Here is a 24,380-nt window from a genome sequence, read left to right on the forward strand (position 1 = left end):
CACGACTCATGCACTGGAAAGACTGAAACTCAGGACTGACCAAACCAAGTATTGCCAGGAAAGCGGAATATGTGAATTTTTCATACATTGCTGGTGGGAATGCAATGGTACATTCAATTAAATGATAATTGGCAATTTTTTATAAAATTTTAAAAAATTACATGTGCTCTAACTCTTCTACTCTTAGTTTTTCCCCAGAACAAAATAAAAATTTGTGTTTATACAAAGATCTCTATGTGAGTGTTCATAGCAGCATTATTTATAACAGTCCCAAACCTAAAGGAAGAAAATGCCAATCGACTAGCTAGTAGGGAAAAAAACTGTGGTGTCTCTATCTATGAAATGAAATTAGCATTAAAAAGGGAAAAAAATGACACATCAAACAATATATATGAACTCAAGCATATTATGCTAAGTGTTTTTATTTCATGATGTTCTAGAAGAGGCAAAACAACAGTTAAAGAAAGCAGGGCATGGAGAGGGAATTGACTGCAAAGTGCTCCATGGTCAATTTTTTTAAATGATGGCATAGTTATATATCTTGATTGTGGTGACAGTAACACACTATATATATTAATCAAAACTCAATAAATTGTCCAACTAAAATGATGAATTTTATTGAACATAAATTATACTTAAATATAGCTGACAATAAATACATTAAATTTTTAAATACATTCAATTTAAATACATTAATTTTTTTCTTCCTGATGGGGATTCAGATTATGTGAGATGTTAGACTATGAAAACATAGAGTGCCAGTGATGGTGCTTTGGAGAGTGGGACACCACCCAAACTATTCAAAGTTTCTACCTAGCTACATTAGACTATAAATGCCCTGTAGAAAGTGTTGTTATATTTGAATTGCTTCTTGATATATGAACGGCATCCAACACAGTGTCTGACACATTGAAGTTGTGTCATCTGTTGAATTCATCTGTTGAATGAATTGATTTCTGTTTGACCCAACTGATAAACTCTAACTTGCAGAATAATTTTGCTTTTTTATATTTGTGTATTTAAAGTTTGTGATTTATATATTATTCTCTAAATGGACACATTAAAGAGGTGAAGCATAAACAAACAATGATGACATGGTATATTTTATAAAACTTTCAACAAAAATCTACTATGTTTTGGAAAAATATACTTAGTATTAAAAATAAGTGAAACCCAACTATGAAATGAGTTAATGTATGTTAGAGTTACGAAGTATAAAGCATTGATAGCCAAAACCTTTAGATGCCACAGCACCTTCATATTTGCATGCTGAAAAGAAATTGACTTTCCACACTTTCTAGATAATGAGGGGACTCATGATGGCTATGCCCAGTGTATTACCCCGAGAATTCTATTCACGCCCCTTCTATCTAAATGCAACAGTAAATCTCATCCTATTTCCAGCTTGCCTAAGAACAAAATGAAAAAGAGGGAAAAATATTTTATTTTCCTATTTCTGTCTGCATATACTAAATATGCAAAACAAAACAAAACAAAAGTGAAAGAGAAGTTGAAGGCAACTACATTGGATGAGGGCCTTTTAGGTTATAGATTCACATACCTTATCTCTACACACACCACTTCTGTAGAGTAGTGATTATTTCTATCTTGCAATTGGGAAAATAGCTCAGAGGTTATGCAGCTCACTCAAGAATAGGAAAAGTCTAGAGTTCAAGATTTTATCAGAACCCAAAAGAATTGGTTAGCAATATTAAAATCAAAAGAAAGTAAAACTGTCTCCTTTGTTTGAACAATAATAGCTAATATTACTGTGCACTTAATATGTGCCAGAAGCTATTATAAGTTGATAATTTATTTGTATTAACACATTAAATTTGCAAAATGACTGTATAACATAGAAGCTATCATTAATTTCATCTTACAAATGAGAAAAAAAAGAAACATAAGGTTTACTTACCTTGCTCAAATTAATATTGTAATTGACAAAGTATTAAACACAGCAGGCTTGGATCCAGAATCTCTACTTTTAAATGCTACACCTTCCTGCCTTTTATATGGGTTGAAGATAAAGAGAATGAGCCCAGTTGTGAATAAAATGCAGGCTTAATGAGTGTCTAAAATATGGAAGAACCATCAAAGTGCTCCCATTTTTTTCCTCACTACCCAGAATATGTGAGTCTACTTTGCCCGTCACAGCCAATTAGATAACTTTATATTAAAAAAGTTTTATACTCCATTAAGCAGCAATATAGTTTCCATTCTCATTAAATTGCTTATTAAAGAAAAATATGAAAGTAGTAGATTTCAATGTGTGTGTGTTTTTTGTGGGGGACTCTGTTTTCTGGATAAAATACTATCTGTATCATTAGCCTCCCATTCTTTCTCCTTTTTTCTTTTTTCTTTTTTTTTTTTTTTTCTATATTCACCTTAAAGTCAAAAGACATTTAAGGTGGTAACTAGTAAAAGAAAAAAATAAAAATAAAAATAGGACCCAGAACCGGTGGACCTGCTGATCAGTCAGAAGCACCTCCATGATACCAAGTTGTCACTGGCCAGGCCTCATTGGCTGAAAGGGTAAATCATGCCCAGGAAGCACAGGAGGAGAAGGGCAAATCTGAAAAGAAAGCTGATGTTCATATTTACAAGCTAACAGGAGCTTGAACATTTTTTCCCGACCAACAAAAAGAAGCACTATATATAAAATTACTGGCACTTTTTTCCAAACCTTGTTAATATCACCATCACTGACTCTCATGACTTGACAACAGCCTAATCTCCCCAGTCTCTTCTCTTGCCTCTCTCCATAGGTACCACATATTTCAGCAAGTTCCTATGACAATTTATTGAATAGTGATTCATGTCTGAATGCCAGTCCATTTGGTTAGACTATTTTATTAATAAATACTGCATTCCTCACTTAATCTCTGGATTTTTTCTTCCTTCCTTCCCACAAATATTTAGTAAATACCTACCAAACACTGGTGCAATGACTTCAAGGTCTAATCCAACTCAGTCTTCCATAAATCTAGCAGGAAGATACTAATAGGTTTACTGAACTTTGATCCTCCCCTCAATGATCCCTTCCCCCAAGAGTGGTAGATAAATACTTGTAAAACACTTACCATGTTGTATTCAGATTGATTGCAAACTAGTCCCTCTCCCTTACTAGACCGAGAATCTGAAAATTTGTCATTCAACTTTGTTTTTCCTGCGCCTACCAGAAAATGTCAACTGTGTGTGTTGAGTGAACAAAAAAAGTTAAACAAGTACAAGTGCCCTTTTTTAGAAGTCCATATACTTCTATATTTCTATTAGAAATACTAGGAAGCTAGTGAAATGACTAAAAGAGAACTGAGATAATTTGATTTCCAAATGCTGGTTCTTCCTACCACACCAATGTCTATAGAATTTTAAAATTAAAAACAAACAAACAAACAAAAAAAAAAACAAAGAGATCGAGACCATCCTAGCCAACATGGTGAAACTCTGTCTCTACTAAAAATACAAAACATTAGCCAGGCGTGGTGGCAGGTGCCTGTCAGGCACCTGTACTCACAGCTACTTGGGAGGCTGAGACAGGAGAATGGCATGAACCCTGGAGGCAGAGTTTGCAGTGAGTCGAGATCGTGCCACTACACTCCAGCCTGGGCAACAGAGTGAGACTCCGTTTCAAAAAAAAAAAAAAAGACAGAGAGAGAAAAGAAAAAAATCCTTTCAAATCTGATTAATCAGATTGCTAGGCCTTCCAATTTAAAGCGTGGCTAGACCATTAGACTCGGCACCTTTGTGGGGCTTGTTTGAAATGTAGAATCTCAAGCCCTCTCCCAGACCTACTAAATCAGCATTTCCTTTCAACAAGATATGCAGGTGCTTCCTACACATATTAAAATTGTCAAACACCAACAAAGCATCTTCATTCCAAGTAGCTAAAGCTAAGTACTGTTATTAAAACAGTCAGAATTGAACAGACAACCCGTAAGACTATGTTAGATTGCTACTGTACTCTTGCAGACTAACATTAAAATCCAAGCCACAAGCAAATAAAAGGGTTAAAACAAGTGAAAATATTAATATGGTCTCATCATTTTCCTCAATCCACCTAAATTAAAAACAAATTTAATACATGAAGAAGGAGGAAGTGGTGTAACATTGAGTTAACACAGTTTCTGCTCAATTAGAAAAAAAAATCCACAGAGCTATTTTCAATATTATTTTAGACTTTACATATTTTAATGAATAAATTATCAGTATATCAGCATATCAAATTTGCCCAAGATAGAATAAAGTATAAAACCAAATTATTATAGCAAAGGTATCTGATGCATCTAAGATTAAAGAGAATTTCTGACTATTATTCCCACAAATAATATATATGCTAAAGGCAGTTGAGAAGGACAATGTACTCTTTCAGATCTCTGTTTCCAGACAAATGGTCAACTGCAATTGTGTTAAGAAATGATATTTAGCTATTGGCGTCTGCATTTATTTCTTTTCTTTAATTAAAAAATCGATTAAACAACTTTATTAAAAAATATATATATCCCAATAATTCATTTCTAAAAATGATATTATGCCTTTAGTCCTTGATTCCCACAAAAATACTAAAAATTAGAACCTGTGTTTTCTCAAGAGTGTTCTTGAGATTTTTTTGTTCTTATTAATAAACAAATTAAACAAATAAATTTGCCTAAAATGAAAAAGATAAACTGATTTTCCCCTGGTTTCCAAAGTGGTTACATATCTTGAAGAAGAAGAAAAGGCGTGCAATGTAGCTTTAGGTATCTCAGAAGACAGAAACTATGAAGGCCTGAGTTAAGAACATATGATGTATTTCTTAAATGAGACTAACACCAATAATTGTTTAGACTCTAAAAAAATAAGCTGGTAATTCTTTGTTAAGTAAATTTCCCTGAGGAAAAAATAAAACAATTCATTGATAATTCAGTGTGTCTAAAATACTTCGTACAATCTATTTGCATCTGCAATCTCATTTGATTCTGCTACATAACTTGAAAGTGTGTGTTTTTTTCATCTCATTCATATTTTACTGACAGGAGTTGATATCCAACAAATAAAGTGACTTTCCTCGAACTTAGTTTCCAGGTAAGTGAAAGACTTACTAAATAAATTAGATCCCCTCTTTTCGACTACATTTTATTTTTACCACATCAAGCTACATCTACTAAGCAAGAAGGAATGAACAAAATATTCAGTAGACAATGCTTCTGTTTAATATAAATAATAACTTTTATATGTCAATTAATCAAAGTTGTAAAACAGTTTGTCTTAGAATTGCTTTTCTTTGTCCCTTGAAGCATGTAATGCAGTCCTAGACCCCATGGTAAGTGCTTCTGATTTGTATTCGTGTCTGTGTGTGTATGTTTCTCATTGCAGGAGACACTGATGGAACAAAAGGATTTACCAAAAATACGAAAGCAGTTTTCATACATGATATAATGTATATACCATATAGGTATTTGCAAACTTAATGAAGTTTTATACTTCCATTTGTGGAGGAGTAGTAGCAATGATTGAAGTGAAACTAGGCCTCATAATTCCTAAGCCTCATAAAATTTAGAAAGCTTGGCCATCATGAAACTTAAACCCCAGATGGCCACGGATAGCCCCCTGATGTTCCCAGAACCCAAACAGAAAGACAATTCCGGGAAATAGCCTCATGAGGTCCCACCCTGATAACTTCATGGGGTCCCACCCTGACTCAATGTCCCCGATGTTCCCGGAATCAGCAATTCCAGGAAAGAACCTCCTAAGGTCCCGCCCCAACCAATCAGAACAAGATACCTTGCTCAGGCCATAGACAGACCCAATTACCACACGCCTAAAGCTTTGTTTGAATTTTGCGCCCTAAGCTGTGTTTGAACTTGTGTTTGCCTATATAAACAACCTGTAACAAGCACTCGGGGTCCCAGGGCCAACTTAGAGCTTGGGACCCTAGCGCTCTAGTAATAAACAACTCTCTGCTGTGAAACTCGTGTCGGTGATCCTTCGTGGCGACCCCTGCCCAGGAAGGAATCGACAGTTCGGTTCCAACAGAAGCAGGGCGGGAAGATATGCTAGGTGTGAGCTTGACAAGAGGCGAGATTATTAAATTGGAATGAAAAATTAAAACTATATGTTGGTGATTGTAAATTTTGGCCTCTGACTAAATTGCACGAGTTCAGAGTACTGAAATGATTTCATTGCCCACTCTAATCCTGCACCACACAGATAGAAACAAAGACTATAGGAAAAACGAATACAAGAGGACCGTGGGGGGAAAACACACATTGCTTTATAGACTGAGGGCTGGCATCTCTGTGGGAAGCAGGTAGTATATAAAACAGCTACAATCAGGAGTGAGGGGGGAGTTCTCCAACAGTCATTATTGTATAAGGAAAAAAAAAAAAATGCCTTAGTCTTTTGTGAACCTTAAACACTGAATATTTACAATCAGAGGCAATGTTGTTGAGGAGATAAGCCTCTGTTGAGTAAGAGACTGAAATTGCAGCTATTTGCCAGCTTTCCAATGTGAAGGTTCTAAGTCTTTGAAACTTTATATAATAAATTAATCTGACTTGTTCCTCAAATGGGATTTGCTGTGTCCAAATGACAATGGTAGGCACTAAGATACCATAAATCTTTTATTTAAAATATATGTACAAGTATAATGATTTAATTGGTAGTGTTGTCACTGGTAAAAAAAACTCCACAAGTTTATACCACTTACGAGATCAGCCCTTGATTCCATGAGCTGTACATTTCTTTTCATAAACTATAAAATTTGTTAAGTTTTTACAAAGTTGTTCTGAACTGTATCTATTGTAGCAACTTTCTATTCAGTATCATAAAAGTTAAATGTCTTCTTCTCTTTGATTAGGTTAACCAAAACCCTTGTAACTCAATAACAGTAATGAAATAAAGTGAAATAAATCAAATAAATTCACAAATATCCTTTGGAAATGTCTCCGTTCATGACAAAAAGAGAACATCTAAACATGTTGCCCAAAGAAGAAGTATTCAAAAGAGAATAATAATTTGCTCTTGTCCTCTAAAATTATATTGGCATCACCATTAGGATAAAAGATACAAAAAGGTACTTTTAAAAATTATAACATTTTATAACTTGGTAACCATTTTACCATTCTTTCCAAATTTTATCATTAACTCATGATTTTAAAAAAATGTTATGATATGTTACATAAAACATTTAATATTATCTACAGCAGGACTTGTAAATATATTAGTGAATTACTTTTTTTTCACTAATCTTTCTTTTTTTATCTTACTTTCATAATGAAATTTTTTTTAGAAGAACAATACTACTGTAACTGCTTTATATTTTAATAGAGATGAGAGCTACTTGAAGATGTAGTAAATCCCTGAGAAGTAATTCCAGGGCACTCAAATACAATTTTACCAAAATCCATAATTTTTAATCCATAATTTTATAACCTAAAATGTCATCTGATCAGAAACATGTGTTATACTTTCTTTGTGCTCAGAAGAAACAAACATCTCAAAACTGAAAAAGTATTTTTTAAAAAGGTACTCAATAACAAACTATTTAGTATTTCAATAAACCGGTTCACTGAAATATCAGTAGCCCACGCAATTTCACAAAGGGAATGATTTTCCCCAAAGGACTCATGATTGCATCACTGTTCTATATTTACTTTAAGCAAGCAAATATGCAAATCAGCTCTTCCTAGAATAAGGTTAAGGGCCCCTCTCACTGTGAGTACAGCTTGCTAAGCCAAGACACACATGCACAACCTGTACGACATGATGCATAAGAAAAGAATATGTCAAGAAGGTCAGCAATCCAATGCTCAACACACCCTCTCAGAAACAAGGAGAAATGTTCTAGAATTACTCTGTTTTGATTTTCTACACAAGCATCCTGACTTGTGCCTTATTCTCGTACACTATTTAGCTTACATATACTGCTCTACAAAGTTTTTTTCAAAAATAACAAATAGCATTCACTGCCATAGTAAGACAATAGTAAACAAATTCTGGTGGAGTAGCTTTCTGGAGGTTGAAGACTGGCCACAGGCTAAATATTTAAAAACTCATTCAGAAGGCCAATAGGTTGTATCTTGATTACCAACGCTGACAGACTTTTAGGATCTACTTCAAATATGAGAATGAGAAAGAGTTTGAGGCTAGATCGAAACAAAGGTGTAGAGCATCATATAACCTATTAGCAAGGACTGAAATAGGCACAGGGTGTCAGATTGGGGACACACAAATATATTCATAATTTTAAATGTATTTACAAGTCCTGGCACGTAACATTTTAAATGTTTTGTTTTCTTATGTAATATGTCACAACATGTTTTTCAAATCCTGATTTAATGGTAAAATTTGGTGAGAATGGAAAAACTTAAAATAAGAAAGGTAAAATTTAAATATGTTATTAAAGTTATAAAAATATTTTCTTAAAATTAGTACTAAACCTAAACCACAAGCCTGGCAGTTACAGAACACATTCAGTTTTCAAGTAAATGAACAGAGTAAGAAAGGTAGCCCAAGCTACGCCATCATATCCCTTGTGACCTGCATGTATACACCCAGATGGCCTGAAGCAACTGAATATCCACAAAAGAAGTGAAAATAGGCAGTTCCTGCCTTAACTGATGACATTCCACCATTGTGATTTGTACCTGCCCCACCCTAACTCATCAATCGACTTTGTAACAATATACCCTCTCTGCCCTAAGGATAATGTACTCTGTGATATTCCCCCACCCTTATGAATGTACTTTGTACAATACACCCTCCCCACCCTTGAGAAGGTACATTGTAATATCCTCCCAACCTCCCACCCTTAAGAAGGTACTTTGTAATATTCTCCCCACTTGAGAATGTACTTTGTAAGATCCACCCCCTGCCCACAAAAAATTGCTCCTAATTCCACCACCTATCCCAAACCTATCAGAACTAGTGATAATCCCACCACCCTTTGCTGACCCTCTTTTCGGACTCAGTCCGCTTGCACCCAGGTGATTAAAAAGATTTATTGCTCACACAAAGCCTGTTTGTGGTCTCTTCACACAGACGTGCATGACAGTATGAAAGCCATTTAAATATCTGAAACATTTTACAAACTCTTCTCCTAAAAATGCCTTATGTAAACCTATAAATATTATGAACAAATTCTGAAGAATTAATATCTTCCTGAAATGCATCCATTGACTCTGAAGCCCTTCCTAAAGCAGGAAGGCATTGTGGTCAAATAGAAAAAACACTTTTCTCAGTGCCTGGTAGATAATACATGCACAATAAATACTTTTGAGCAAATGAATAAACCTGAAGTCAGGAGACTTATATTGAAGCTTTGTAGTCATAAATAAGTTATTTTACAATTCTGAGCTTAGGTTCTTTACCCAAATTCTTTTTAAAATTTCAATACTTTGAGATTCCAGAGAAAATGATGGATAGGAGGCAGGATGAACTTGCAGCTCCCACTCAGACGATCAGAGCTCCGTGTGGAGACTCATATCACGCAATTTTCCTCCACAAACTGCCACAGGAACATAACAGGAGAGTGAAGAGAAGCCATAGATGCTTTGAAGGAAGCCCATCATTCCTGCAGGCTCCAAGAGACAGTCAAAAAACTATGAGTGCCCAACGTGTGAAAGTATGAAAGGGGGATTGTGCACCCCCAAACATACATCCTGACTGGAGGAGGTCTAGATCATGGGAGAATGATTTGACCTTACCTGGAGCTGAGACAAATTTAGTGAACTGAGTGAAATATAGGGGTAGGGGAAGCAGCAGGAAGAGCTCTGTGGGCACACTCAGTCCCCAGGGAAGCCATTTCTGACATGGTCTCACAGGGGTCCTTGGGGAGGTTTGCCAAAGGAATTGGGAAAAGACCACAGGGAGAAGGAAACTTCCAGCTGTACTTTGTACAATTTTGACTGAATACAAACTTTCCTAGACAGAACCCTAGAGAGGGGCAAACAGCAAGTGCAGCCACAACACAGAAGCTGCAGCAGGCAGGGAGGCATGAAACCTGAAAGTCCTGATTGCCTTTTCAGTGGGGAGGCCAGTAGCCTGGGGCAGTCCTGCTTACTTGCTGCCTGGATATAAATTTGGTGATGTTGAGGAGGCATGGTGGGAGTGAGAGTAGACTTTTGAGCTGTGTGGGAGTTGGGTGAGGTTGGTTTCACTGCCGACTTTTCCCCATTTCCCTGGCAGCCTGCATGACAGCAGAGGCAGCTATAATTCTTCTGGGAACATAATTCAATTGGTGTGATAATCACACCCCTATCCCTTATAGCAGCTGCAGCAAGAATCACCCAAGAAGAGCCAGAGCTCAAACATGCCCAACCCTGCCCCCCACCTGAAGGTCTTTCTCTACCCACTGTGGTAGCCAAAGTACATAATCTCGTGGGAGTGCTATGGCCCCACCCACTGCCTGAGACACCCAAATATTCTCCAGGACACCCTAGGGCAAGCTTGTATCCTCCATATACTACTGCAGCTGATGTTCTCTTGAATGTGCCATCTCCTGGCTGGCTGCCAATCAACACAAAAGCAGTGTAATAAACAAAACTATAACTAAGAACCCTCACAGAATTCACTTCACTTCACGCTACCTCCATTGGAGAAGGTGCTGGTATCCATTGACTCAGAGAGCCGAAGATGGATCACATCACAGGACTCTTTACAGACACTCCCTAACAGCAGACAGGAGCTCAGTAGCTCTGGTGGGTGGCTAGACCGGAAGAGAAATAACAATCACTGCAGCTCAGCTCTCAGGAAGCCACATCCCTATGGGAAGAGATGAGCACCACATCAAGGGAGCACCCCATCAAGGGAGTACCCCATGGAACAAAACAATCTGAACAGTAACCCTTGAGCCCCAGATCTTCTCTCTGATATAGTATATCCAAATGAGAAAAACAAACAAACAAACAAAACAGGTAAACAACTCCAGTAATATGACAAAGCAAATTTCTGTAACACCATCAAAAGTCCACACTAGCTCACCAGCAATGGATCCAAACCAAGACAAAAATCTCTTAATTGCCAGAAAAAGAATTCAGAAGGTCAATTGTTAAGCTACTCAAGGAAGTACCAGAGAGGTGAACACCAACTTAAAGAAATTTAAAACAACAACAACAAGTTTCAGGATATGGGCAAAGAAATCTCCAGAGAAAAAGACAGCACAAATACAAATAACCACAACTTCTGGAAGTGAAGGACACACTTAGAGAAATACAAAAGACACTAGAAAGTCTCAGGAATAGAATCATACAAGAAGAAGAAAGCACTTCAGAGCTCAAAGTAAAGGCTTTTGAATTAATCATCCAAAAAAGATAAATAAAAAAGAATTTTTTATTTTATTTAATTTTATTTTGAGACACAGTCTCACTCTGTCATCAGGCTGGAGTGCAGTGGCATGATCTCGGCTCCCTGCAACCTCTGCCTCCTGTGTTCAAGCGATTCTCAGCCTCCCAAGTAGCTGGGATTACAGGCACGTGCCACCATGCTCAGCTAATTTTTGTAGTTTTAGTAGAGATGGCTTTTGACCATGTTGGCCAGGATGGTCTTGATCTCCTGACCTCATGATCCACCCACCTTGGCTTTCCAAAGTGCTGGGATTACAGGCATGAGCCACTGTGCCCAATCATGAATTTTTTAAAAATGAACAAAGCTTCCAAGAAGTTTGGGATTATATTAAATGGCCAAACTTAAGAATAAGTAGTGTTCCTGAGGAAGAAAAGAAATCTATAAGTTTAGAAAACATATTTAAGAGAATAATTGAGGAAAATTTCCCCAACCTTGCTAGAGATCTAGATATCCAAATACAAGAAGCTCAAAGAACACCCGGGAAACTCATTGCAAAAAGATGATCACCTAGGCACATAGTCATCAAGTTATCTAAAGAAAGTCGAGATGAAGGAAAGTATTTTAGGAGCTATGAGGCAAAAGCATCAGGTAACCTACAAAAGAAAACCTACCAGATTAACAATAGATTTCTTAGCAGAAACCCTACAACCTAGAAAGGATTGGGGTCCTATCTTTAGCCTCCTTAAACAAAACAATTATCAAACAAGACTTTTGTATCCAGCGAAACTAAGCTTCACAAGTGAATAAAAGATGAATCTTTTTCAGACAAACAATACTGAGTGATTTTGCCAATGCCAAGCCAGCTCTATAAGAATTGCTAAAAGAAGTTCTAAACCTTGAAATAAATACTCAGAATACATCAAAATAGAACCTCCTTAAAGCATAAATTTCACAGGACTCATAAAACAATAACACAATGAAAAAAAAAAGGTATTCGGGCGACAAATAGCATGATGACTACAATAGTACCTCACATCTCCATAGTAACGTCGAATGTAAATGGCCTAAATGCTTCACTTAAAAGACATAGAATGGCAGAATGCACAATCATTCACCAACCTAGTATCTACTATTTTCAAGAGACTCACCCAACACAAAAAAGACTCAAATAAACTTAAGGTAAGGAGGTGGAATAAGATATTCCATGCAAATGAACACCAAAAGTGAACAGCAGTAGCTATTCTTATATCAGACAAAACAAACTTTAAAGTAACAGCAATGAAAAAAGTCAAAGACAGACATTATCTCATGATAAAAGGACTTGCCTTACAGGGAAATATCACAATTCTAAATATATATGCACCTAACACTGGAGCTACCAAAATTTATAAGATAATAACTACTGATAAGTATTATGCCTCAGAAATAATATAGACAGCATCAAAATAATAGCAGAGGACTTCAATACCCCACTGACAGCACTAGACAGCTTATCAGGAGAGAAAGTCAACAAATAACAAATAAACTTAAACTATACCCTAGAACAAATGGACTTAACAGGTATTTACAGAACATTGTATCAAACCACTGTAGAATATATACTCTATTCGGTGGCACATGGAACATTCTCCAAGATAGACCATATGACGGGCCACAAAACAAGTGTCAATCAATTTAAGAAAATCAAAATTATGTCAAATACTCTCTCAGACAACAGCGGAATGAAATTGGAAATCAACTCCAGAAGGAACCCTCAATACTATACGATTACAAGGAAAATAAATAACCTGCTCCTCAATGATCACTGGGTAAACAATGATATCAAGATGGAAATTAAAACATTCTTTGAACTGAATGATAATAGAATACAACCAACAAAAACATCTGGGATACAGCAAAGGCAGTGATAAGAGCAAAGTTCACAGCATTAAATGCTTACATTAAAAAGTTTGAAAAAGCACAAATAGATAATCTAAGGTCACACCTCAAGGAACTAGAGAAACAAGAACAAATGAAACTCGCATCCAGCAGAAGAAAAGAAATAACAAAGAACAAAACGGAATTAAATGAAATTAAAACAAACAAACAATACAAAAGATAAATAAAACAAAAAGCTGATTCTTTGAAAAGATAAATAAAATTGATAGACCATTAGCGAGGTTAACCAAGAAGAGAGACAATTCAAATAAGCTTAATTAGAAATGAAACGGGATATATTATAACTGATACCACAGAAATACAAAAGATCATTCATTCTAGGCTACTATGAACACCTTGACATGCATAAACTAGAAAACCTACAGGAGATACTTAAATTTCTGGAAATATACAACCTTCTGAGTTTAAATCGGGAAAAAATAGAATCTCTGAAGACACCAATAACAAGCAGTGAAACTGAAATTGTAATAAAATATTGCAAACAACACAACAAAATCCAGACAGATTCACAGCTGAATTCTATTAGACATTCAAAGAATTGGTACCAATCTTATTTGCACTATTCCAAAAGATTAAGAAAGAAGAAATCTACCCTAAACCATTTTATGAAGCTAGTATCACAGTACTACCACAACCAGCAAAGGACATAAAATTTAAAAAGCTACAGACCAAAATCCTTGATGAACACAAATGCAAAAATCCTTAACAAAATACTAGCTAACCAAATCCAACAGCGTATCAAAAAGATAACTCACCATGACAAACTGGGTTTCATACCAGGGATGCAGGGATGGTTTAACACATGCAAGTTAATAAATGTGATAAAATACACAGGGAGAATTTTTTTTGAAATTACATGATCATCTTAATAGACAATAGCATTTGACAAAATCCAGTATCCCTTTATGATTATAACCCTAAGCAAAATCAGTATAGAAGGAACATACCTTAATGTAATAAAAGTCATCTATGACAACGAACACACAATCAGTATTATACTGAACAAGGAGAAGTTGAAAGCATTCCCCCTGAGAACTGGAACAAAACAAGGATGTCCACTTTCACCATTTCTATTGAACATAGTACTGGAAGTTCTAGCTAGTGCAATCAGACAAGAGAAAGAAATAGAGGGCATCCAAACTGGTAAAGAGGAAGTCAAACTGTTTCTGTTTGCTGATGATATGATTTTATAAAAAACCCTAAGGACTCCTCCAAAAAGTTAGATAGATAATTAAATTCAGCAACGTTTCAGGATACAAAATTAATGTACACAAATCAGTAGCTCTGCCATACATCAACAGTGATCAAACTGATAAACAAATCAAGAACTCAACTTCTTTTACAATATCTGCGAGAAAAATGAAATACTTAGGAATATACCTAACCAAGGAGGTGAAAGGTCTTTACAAGGAAAACTACAAAGCAGTGCTGAAAGAAATCATAGACAAGACAAACAAATGAAAACACATCCCATGCTCATGAATGGGTAGAATCAATATTGTGAAAATGACTATACCGCCAAAAGCAAATTACAAATTCAGTGTAATTTCTCATCAAAATACTGCCATTATTCTTCACAAAAGTAGACAAAACATTTCTGGAATTTATATGGAACCAAAAGAAGCCTACATACCCAAAGCAAGACTAAGCAAAAAGAACAAATCTGGAGGCACCACATTACCTGACTTCAAACTACACTCTAAGGCCATAGTCACCAAAACAACATAGTACTGGTATAAAAATAGTCATGTAGACCAATGGAACAGAACAGAAAACTAAGAAATAAAGCCAAATACTTACAGCCAACTGACCTTTGACAAAACAAACAAAACATAAAGTGGGTAAAGGACACCCTAATAAACAAATAAGCCACACACAGAAGAATGAAACTAGATACTCTTCTCACTCTATACAAGAATCAACTTGAGATGGATCAAATAGTTAAATCTAAGACCTGAAGCCATAAAAATTCTAGAGGATAACATTGGACAAACCCTTCTAGACACTGGTTTAGGCAAAGACTTCATGACCCAGAAACCAAAAGCAAATACAACAAAAACAAAGATAAATAGATAGAACTTAATTCAAATAAAAAGCTTCAGCACAGCAAAAGAAATAATTAGCAAACAGATAACCCACAGAGTAAGAAAATATCTTCACCATCTATATTTTTAACAAAGGATTAATATGCAGAATCTATGAAGAACTCAAGCAAATCAACAAGAAAAAAGAAAAAACAAAGATCCCATAAAAATTTGACTAAGAACATGAATAGAAAATTCTCAAAAGGAGATATACAAATGGCCAACAAACATATAAGAAAATACTCAACATTTCTAAAAACCAGATAAATATAAATTAAAACCATAACGTGATACTGTGATACTACCTTATTCCTGCAAGAATGGTCATAATCAAAAAAATAAAAAAATAATAATAGATGTTGGTGTGAATGTGGTGAAAAGGGAACACTTTTTACACTGCTGGTGGGAATGTAAACTACTACAACCACTATGAGAAACAGTGTGGAGATTCCTTAAAGGAACTAAATGTAGATCTACCATTTGATCCAGCAATCCCACCCCTGGGTATCTAACCTCAGGAAAAGAAGTCATTATGCAAAAAAGATACTTGCACACATATGTTTACAGCAGCAACATACACACACATATGCGATGCAAATGCATATATATATACACACACATATATATATACACATATATATCACATTTTCTTTATCTACTTATTGATTTATGGGCCTTTGGGCTGGTTCCATATGTGTGTATACACACACCATGGGATACTCATCAGCCATAAAAAGGAACAAAATAATGGCATTTGCAGCAACCTGGATGGATTTGGAGATCATTATTCTAAGTGAAGTAACTCAGGAATGGAAACCAAACATCATATATTCTCACTCATAAGTGGGAGCTAAGCTAGGAGGATGCAAATGCATAAGAATAATACAATGGACTTTGGGGACTCAAAAGTGGGAGGGAGGTGAGGAATAAATGACAACACACTGGGTACAGTGTACTCTGCTTGTGTGATGGGTGCACCAAAATCTCAGAAATCACTACTAACAAACTAGTTCATATAACCAAACACCATCTGATCCTCAAAATCCTATTGAAAATAATAATAATAATAATAATTAAAATAATTTAAAAATAAATTTTGATACTTTCAGTGATTCTGTTTGAAAAATTCTCGCCGGGCGCGGTGGCTCAAGCCTGTAATCCCAGCACTTTGGGAGGCCGAGACGGGCGGATCACGAGGTCAGGAGATGGAGACCATCCTGGCTAACACGGTGAAACCCCGTCTCTACTAAAAAAAATACAAAAAACTAGCCGGGCGGGGGGGGTGGCGGGCGCCTGTAGTCCCAGCTACTCGGGAGGCTGAGGCAGGAGAATGGCGTGAACCCAGGAGGCGGAGCTTGCAGTGAGCTGAGATCCGGCCACTGCACTCCAGCCTGGGCGACAGAGCGAGACTCCATCTCAAAAAAAAAAAAAAAAAAAAAAAAAAAATTCATGTTTATTAGAATTTAATTTGTCATTTTTTTCTGATAAGAAATGTGTGATCTTTTAAAACCTGCATCTCTTCTCCATTAGCTAGCAAATAATGAAAAAAATAAGTAAGAATAGTAGGATTTTGTGCTTTAAGCATACAAGGAATAAGGTTACAAAGTCGGGTCGATTTTGACAAGGCCATTTACTTTCTCTTGTTTCTTATGCACAGAATTTACTTCTAAGCTGTTGGTTCTATTAAACTGGTAGAGCATAGGAGCCAAAAATAAAACTCTAAGCCCCCTGACCAACTGAATGGACTTTTCCTTTTGGCCAAGGGCATTCCTAAATGAACCTGAAAAACTAGTTCAGACCAAGATGAGAAGGTGGGGGTCAGACATGTCTCATTATCCTCTCTTCCTGTTGAAATCCAGGCACAGCTGTCGAGCATTTACCACTAAAATAGAAGCCTTAAGACTGGCAAAGCAGACTTTTTGTAGCAATAAAAGATACCAACATGATAAATAGGTGGCCCTGAAATAAATTAAAATATTTTACCACAAAATGTATTTCTTTGAAATATTTTGAAATGGCCATGCAAAGCTGTCTATTGTGGGAAAAATCTATATTCTGTAAAGAATCCTTTTCCTTTTCCAGGTTTTTTTTCTGAGCCAGGAGAGAATTAACTAAGAGTTTGGCACCATAAGTCTGATAGACTTTTACAATCTATTCTCTCTGAATCCTGCTACATAGAGGCTTCAACTGCATATTAAAAAATTTAGTATCCACAACCCCTTATCTTAACCTTGACACTGACTTCTGTTGATTCCAGGTCTTTAGATAAACTCTTTTAACCAACTGCCAATCAGAAAATCTTTAAATCCACCTATCATCTCCCTAGCCTAAGCTTCAACCTGTTCCACCTTTCTGAACTGAACCAATGAACATCTTACATCAGTGTATTATATCTCCTTAAAATGTATAAAACCAAGCTGTAGCCCAACCACCTTGAGCATACATTCTCAGGATTTTCTGAGGCTGTGTCACAGGTATGTCCTTAACCTTGGCAAAATTAACTTCTAAATTAATTGAAACCAGTCTCATATACTTTTTGACGTACAGGTGGATTTTGCCAAGGTTGAGTACAGGTCCAAGAAAAAGGATCATAAAATCACAGGAACGTCTGTGATCTGTGCTTTTTCCAAACAGCATTTGGGGGATTTCAGCATTCTAAGGGCAGGAACAAGCAATAGATAAAGAAGAAAGTAAAAAGGGGAGAGTAAATAAAAGAGGCAAGCAGGCTGGGTGCATTGATTCATGCCTGTAATCCTAGCACTTTGGGAGGCGGAGGTGGGTGGCTCACCTGAGGTCAGCAGATCAAGACCATCCCTGCCAAAATGGTGAAACCCCATCTCTACTAAAAATACAAAAATTCGATGGCCGTGGTGGCACCTGCCTGTAGTCCCAGCTACTTGGGAGACTGAGGCAGGAGAATCACTTGAACCCGGGAGGCGGAGGTTGCAGTGAGCCGAGATCTCACCACTGCACTCCAGCCTGGTGACAAAAAAAAAAAAAAAAAAAAAGGCAGCGGAGTCGGAGTGGGGTGGGGGCAAGCAGTTGCATTGTTTTGAGGCTTTGATCAGCCCTCATTGAATCCATATTTTATACGAAGACAGAGAGGGTAGAATAACAGTTAATGAGGTATTCACTTCCTTAGTGAACCTGCATTTTTATTTAAGATAAAGTAAACACAGAGTGGAGGAAGCAGCAAAATATGAATTCATCTCAAGTGAGCTGAGAGATGACTCCCAGTCTTATTTTTGTCCCTTACCTGTGAAGATAAACTATTCATTTACATTGTCAGAGTGAATTTCAACCATTTTAGGATAAAGACCTTGGGGCCCACAAGGAATTATCTTGTCAGCACATTGTGAGGGAATCCCCTGAGGAAGTTTGCAGCTTTTTTTTTTTTTTTTTTTTTTTTCTTTTGAGACGGAGTCTCTATCTGTGCCAGGCTGGAGTGCAGTGGCACGAAGTCGGCTCACTGCAACCTCTACCTCCCGGATTCAAGTGATTCTCCTGCCTCAGCCTCCCAAGTAGTTGGGACTACAGGCGTGAGCCACCATGCCCAGCTAATTTTTGTATTTTTAATAGAGACGAGGTTTCACCATGTTGACCAGGATGGTCTCAATCTCCTGACCTCAGGTCATCCCCGCGCCTCGACCTCCCAAAGTGCCAGGATTACAGGCGTGAGCCACTGAGCCACCGCACCCAGCCATCTCCTGTCTTTGTAGCTATCGCTTCAAGACAAAATGGGAGGCAGTTTGGAGTGACTCAGTTTTCAAGTTTGACTTTCTCCTTTGGCAAGTTGAGTTTGGGGACCGAAGATTTTGATTTTTCTTTTACAGATGTTTGAGTACATTAGAAGAAATGACTTCTAAAAGATATAATCTGTAAATCACCTCAAAATACAAAGTAGAAATACAGCTGGGAAAAATGTGATATCGTGGAATTAAAATACTTCTATTAAGATATAACTGTGCCACTTACTAGTCCCGTAATTTCAGAAAACTCTTATAACTTCTCTGGGTCTTGGTTTTCTAATTCATAAGAGAACAATATTATCTTCCCTGTCTGACTCATATAATTATTTTGAGGCACAAATGAATGTGATTTGACAAGCTTACAGCTTCTGGAACCATGCAAGAAAATAATATTTTTAACCCCTCATACCGCTTTTGTAAGATGCCTACATTTTGGCACCAAATACAAGTAAATGGCACTGAAAAGCATTTTGCTCATTAAAAATTAGTTTAACATGTGGATGACATAATTTTAAATTAATGAGACAGATGCACAAAAATTAAATTACTTAAGAGTTTAAAAATTAAGGAGAAACAAATTTACAAAATTCCCTTATAGATACCTGGAATCATCAGGAAATAATCTGACACTCTGTTATACATACATGGAAATTCAGGTTGCAATGCCCCTCTCTTCAAGAGCAGATGACAATAGAGGTACCAAGTTAAATATATCTAGATTTAGAGAAAATAATAACGATAACAAGCCACTGTGGTATCTGAATTTCAGCAGGAATGAGTACATCAAGTCTATCACCACACATTCCAGAAATTAAGTCAGCATTTTGATCCAATGATCTAAACATATGCTATAGGGATAGTTATCAAAGGAAAAACTATAAAACCCTGCAAATGTACTTAATTCATGATGCCCCAACGGGTCAGCTCTACTTAAAAATATATATAATTAATATCCATGGCGATAACTTCACTCTGCTAGTAAAAATGCTTTACAGGTAAACATTTTAGTGGCCACAAATATCAAATTTCTTTAGATTTCAATTCTTTCATTGTGAAAGAGATCACACAAATTGTCCTGTCTCATAGGGGTTGTGGTGAGGGTCAAATGAAGTGACACATTATAGACCTGAATAAAGTAAAAACACTAAATATATACAGTGCTCCTTTGGTTCCACAGGGAATTGATTCCAGGAACTCCATGGACAGCAGAATCTGTAGACATTCAAATCTCATATTTAAAATGATGTATTATATGCATTTAATATATGCACATCTTCCTGTATATGTTTTAATGTCTAGATTGAATATACTACTAATATAGAACTTATTAAGGAATACGTTTTAGGGAGAAAGTAAGGGTAAAGGTTCTCAGTGGAAATTTCCCTGTAATAAAAGGCAACTCCCAAACCATTTCTTTTCTAACAAAAAGTCCGCTTTAAAAGCCAGGCTGGCAAGCTTTAATATGCAAATGCTGACGATTAGAAACTAGGTCCACTCAACATGGTCAACACGGCAATTCCCGCCATCTTCTCCTGGTCACCACCTGTGCCAAGTGTAATGGCTACCTCCAGATAACACCAGGTGTTCGGAACATCATAGCGGCCCTCATTTGCATATTAAAGGACTAAGGTGGGAGGGTCAGGTTTCTGGAAGCTACGTAAATGACATACCTGGTCAAACCAATCCCCTGGGCCCTGTGCAAACCAAACACCGCCTCCTCCAGCATCCCAATATAAGCAACCACTTTTCTGCCGCACATGGGGTTCCTCTTTGCTCTGAGCCCCCCTCCCTCTGTCTCTGTATGGGGGAACTGTTTTCTTCTTTCTTCTTTCTTGCCTATTAAACTTTTCATTCCTAAAACCACTCCACCTGTGTCCATGGCGTTAATCCTATCAGTGCGAGACCAAGAACCCTGGTGTTCCTCCAGTCATCAAAGCCATATCAATACCTAATACAATGTAAGTGCTATGTAACTATTGTCTTTTTACTGTATTATTTTCAATGGATATATCATTTTTATGGGTTTTTAAAACTATTTTCTTTTTTTATTTGTATACATTTAAGGGGTGCAAGTGCAATTTTGTTACATGAATATATTGCATTGTGGTGATGTCTGGGCTTTCAGTGTATCCATCAGTCAAATAACGTTCATGATGCATATTAAATACTTTCTCATCTTCCAGTCCCTTCCTTCCCCACAACCCTTCTGAGTATTCATTATCTATCATTCCATACTCTATGGAATAGATAATGATTCATTATCTATCATTCCATACTCTATGTCCATGTGTACACATTATTTAACTTCCATTTGTAAGTGAGAACATGCAGGGTTTTTTTTTTTTTTCTGTGTCTGGGTTGTTTCACTTAATTAAGATAATGGCCTCCAGCTCCACCCATATTGCTGCAGAAGACATGATTTTATTTTTTATAGTTGAATAGCATTCCATATGTGTGCATACGCCACATTTTCTTTATCTAATTATCTGTTGATGAATATTACAATTGGTTCTGTGTATTTCGTACTGTGAATAGTACCGTGAAACCTATGAGTGCAGATAACTTTTCATTTAATTATTTCTTTTTGGGGGAGTAGAGACACAATAGTGAGATTGCTGAATGAAATTTTCTTCAAATATTTTTGATTCACAGTTGTATGGATACAGAAACCACCAATATACAGGGCCAAATGTACCACTATAGTATATTTTTAATAACTGGACTACCAACTCCCTTAAGCAGTAATTTAACTAAGCCACCATTTTATTTGAAACATTGAATGACATGTAGTATTTTAAAATTGTTTTTATTCAATAAACAACAAAAACAATCACAAAACTATCAAAATGTCTGCCATTATCTATCTCAATAGAGAAATTGATAGATTGAATTTTTAGTGATTTGGGAGTATTGTAAGCATTGTTTTTAATTTACCTCCACCTCCCCATAAAAGTAAGCAAAGAAAATTAAATGACTTAAATCTTTAAACCATCCAATAATAAAAATTATAATCAAAATAATCATTTTACTTTATAATCTCTTAAAGCAACAAAATTTGTTACTGTTGTGTAGCCATTATTCATTCACATAATTTCTTAGCTAACCAACTTATTTATTTTTGTTTGTTTAATAAATCATCCAGTACAAAATGATTCTTAAATTCAACATTTTTCTTGTTATTATTGTACTGATGGGAGAGTAAACTGTTATATCTCTTTTGAAAATCATCTGTACTAGGTAGCAATAATTAATATTTTAAAACAATTTTCATGAACTACTTGATAGATATGTTTAAAAAAACTAACTCAAGTTAAAAATAAGAAAGTATTTTTCATCATAATGTAAATTTAAATCATTATATATATATGTATGTATATGCATACCTGCACATAAGTGAAAAGTTAAGTAATCTTTGGCATATCTATATAATAGATTATTCATTTAAATTTAGATAAAACAATAAAGATTAAAAGCTATCTTTGTGTTTTTAAATTACAAATTATGAATATATATAAAGGATATATATATATATATATAGAGAGAGAGAGAGATGTATTGTAACTGAGATATATGTGCATATATATCAATCACCAGGCAGATATAATTCATACAAAGGGATTTAGACAGAAATATGAAGTATGTCAAAATATTGTTTGCATTTGTTGAGTGATGGGATTTTAAGTTTTCCTTTGGCTTTATATTTTTTGACACTGTTTTGAAATTTTTCTTCAATGAATAAGTAATACTTAGGTTTTTTTTTTTAAAGAAGTACATTTGTCAAATCTAAAAAGAGCACTAAAATGGAGATTAGGTATTCTAGAGAATATATCAGCTCCAAGTGGAATCAAGGAGGATATAAAGTAACTCAAGTCTCTGGGCAACTAACAGTCAGTTAGGCCTCACTTCTATCTTTAGTGGAGGATTTCTACTTCAGCTAGCAGCCTCCCCCAAGTTAAAAGCAGCTCTCAAGCATTAATAAGGGCACCAAATTCATCATTATGTTCTGCAATTGCCAGCATGTGTCATTATTTTTAGGATGAGATGTAAATGCTTTGACAGCAAGCATTACTTCTTCAAAGTCTACATTTACTTTAAAAAAAAAAAAATCAAATCTATTCAAAATTGAACATTTCCTAAGAGGAAAGTACCTGAAATAGAATCTACTACTCATCTCAGGGCTCACCAGTTCGTAGACTCCTTTTCAAAGGTGCATGGGTGAATGTCTGTGGTAACAGGTACTTCAGTGCTATCAGGTTGGTGCAAGAGTAATGGTGGTTTTTGCCTTTTTTTTTTTTTTTAATGGCAAGAACCTCAGTTACTCTTGCACCAACCTAATAGTTGAGTTTCTACTGTCTACTTCCTTGACACATCTATCTATCTGTCTGTCTGTCTATCTATCTATCTATTTATCAATCATCAACATATGTTTATTCAAGACTTAAACCGTGTACTGCTGATATATTAGCAGGTAAATCAGATAAGTGTGCTGCCATCAGGATGAGTGCATGAATACATTACAGCAGAAACCTTGGCTGCCTCCCACAGCAACTCCCTTTCTATTACTTATCTGCAAAAGAAACAGTCTTTCACAATAGAATCTAAAAATGCTAAGGTTTTACCTTTGCCTGGATGCATAACCTAGTTTGGAGAACTTTCTCAAAAAACTCTCCTCCTTCAGAAAAAATAATGACTTTAGAGGACAAACGCCTCCTTTTTCTGCTTTGACTGTGTACATAGTTGGATGAAGACACTATATATATATATATAGTGATATCTTATCACAGATATATATATATCTTTAGTGACCATCATGATTCTATGAGGAACCAAGACTTAGGATAAATCTTTAAGTTGAGGGTTGTCACATGGAGTGATGTGGAGGACAATGCAAAACAAACCTGAGTCTTGTTGACATTGTTGAGCTATGAAATAAACTATAACATTGTCATGCTTCTGGGCCTTTTGTTATTTGAATTAATAAAAGTCCTATGGTGGAACAGTTTTTGGGGGTATTGTATATGCTAAAGGAATTCTAATTCATGCAACTTCATAATCTCTTTGTATTCAGGTCTCCTGATTTCATAAAATGTAAAATGACATGAAATAACAAGGTTTACATATAATATATCTCATATTTTAAGTCATAAAAATTTTCAACAAGTCCTGATCTTGGTAATATCTGAAAGTTGACGTTTTACTAATCTATATTCAACTGGAATATTACATAGAAGTAAAACACTGAATATTGCTGAACTGTCTGTTGTCTTCCACTAACGTTTATTTCTAAAACTCTGATCTGAAAAATAAATTTAAAAGATTCAAAAGTCCTTGTATGATGTACTTC

At 35.8% G+C, this 24,380-nt stretch overlaps 1 protein-coding gene across 2 annotated transcripts in view; it reads right to left on the minus strand.

Annotated features, from left to right (window-relative positions):
• The window catches only part of LUZP2 (leucine zipper protein 2), a 580,450-nt gene that overhangs the window by 126,720 nt on the left and 429,350 nt on the right, over window positions 1-24,380 (minus strand). The window lies entirely within an intron of this gene.

This window comes from Macaca thibetana, chromosome 14 (genome assembly GCF_024542745.1).
Source record: "Macaca thibetana thibetana isolate TM-01 chromosome 14, ASM2454274v1, whole genome shotgun sequence".
In the NCBI taxonomy this organism is placed as follows: Eukaryota; Metazoa; Chordata; class Mammalia; order Primates; family Cercopithecidae; genus Macaca; species Macaca thibetana.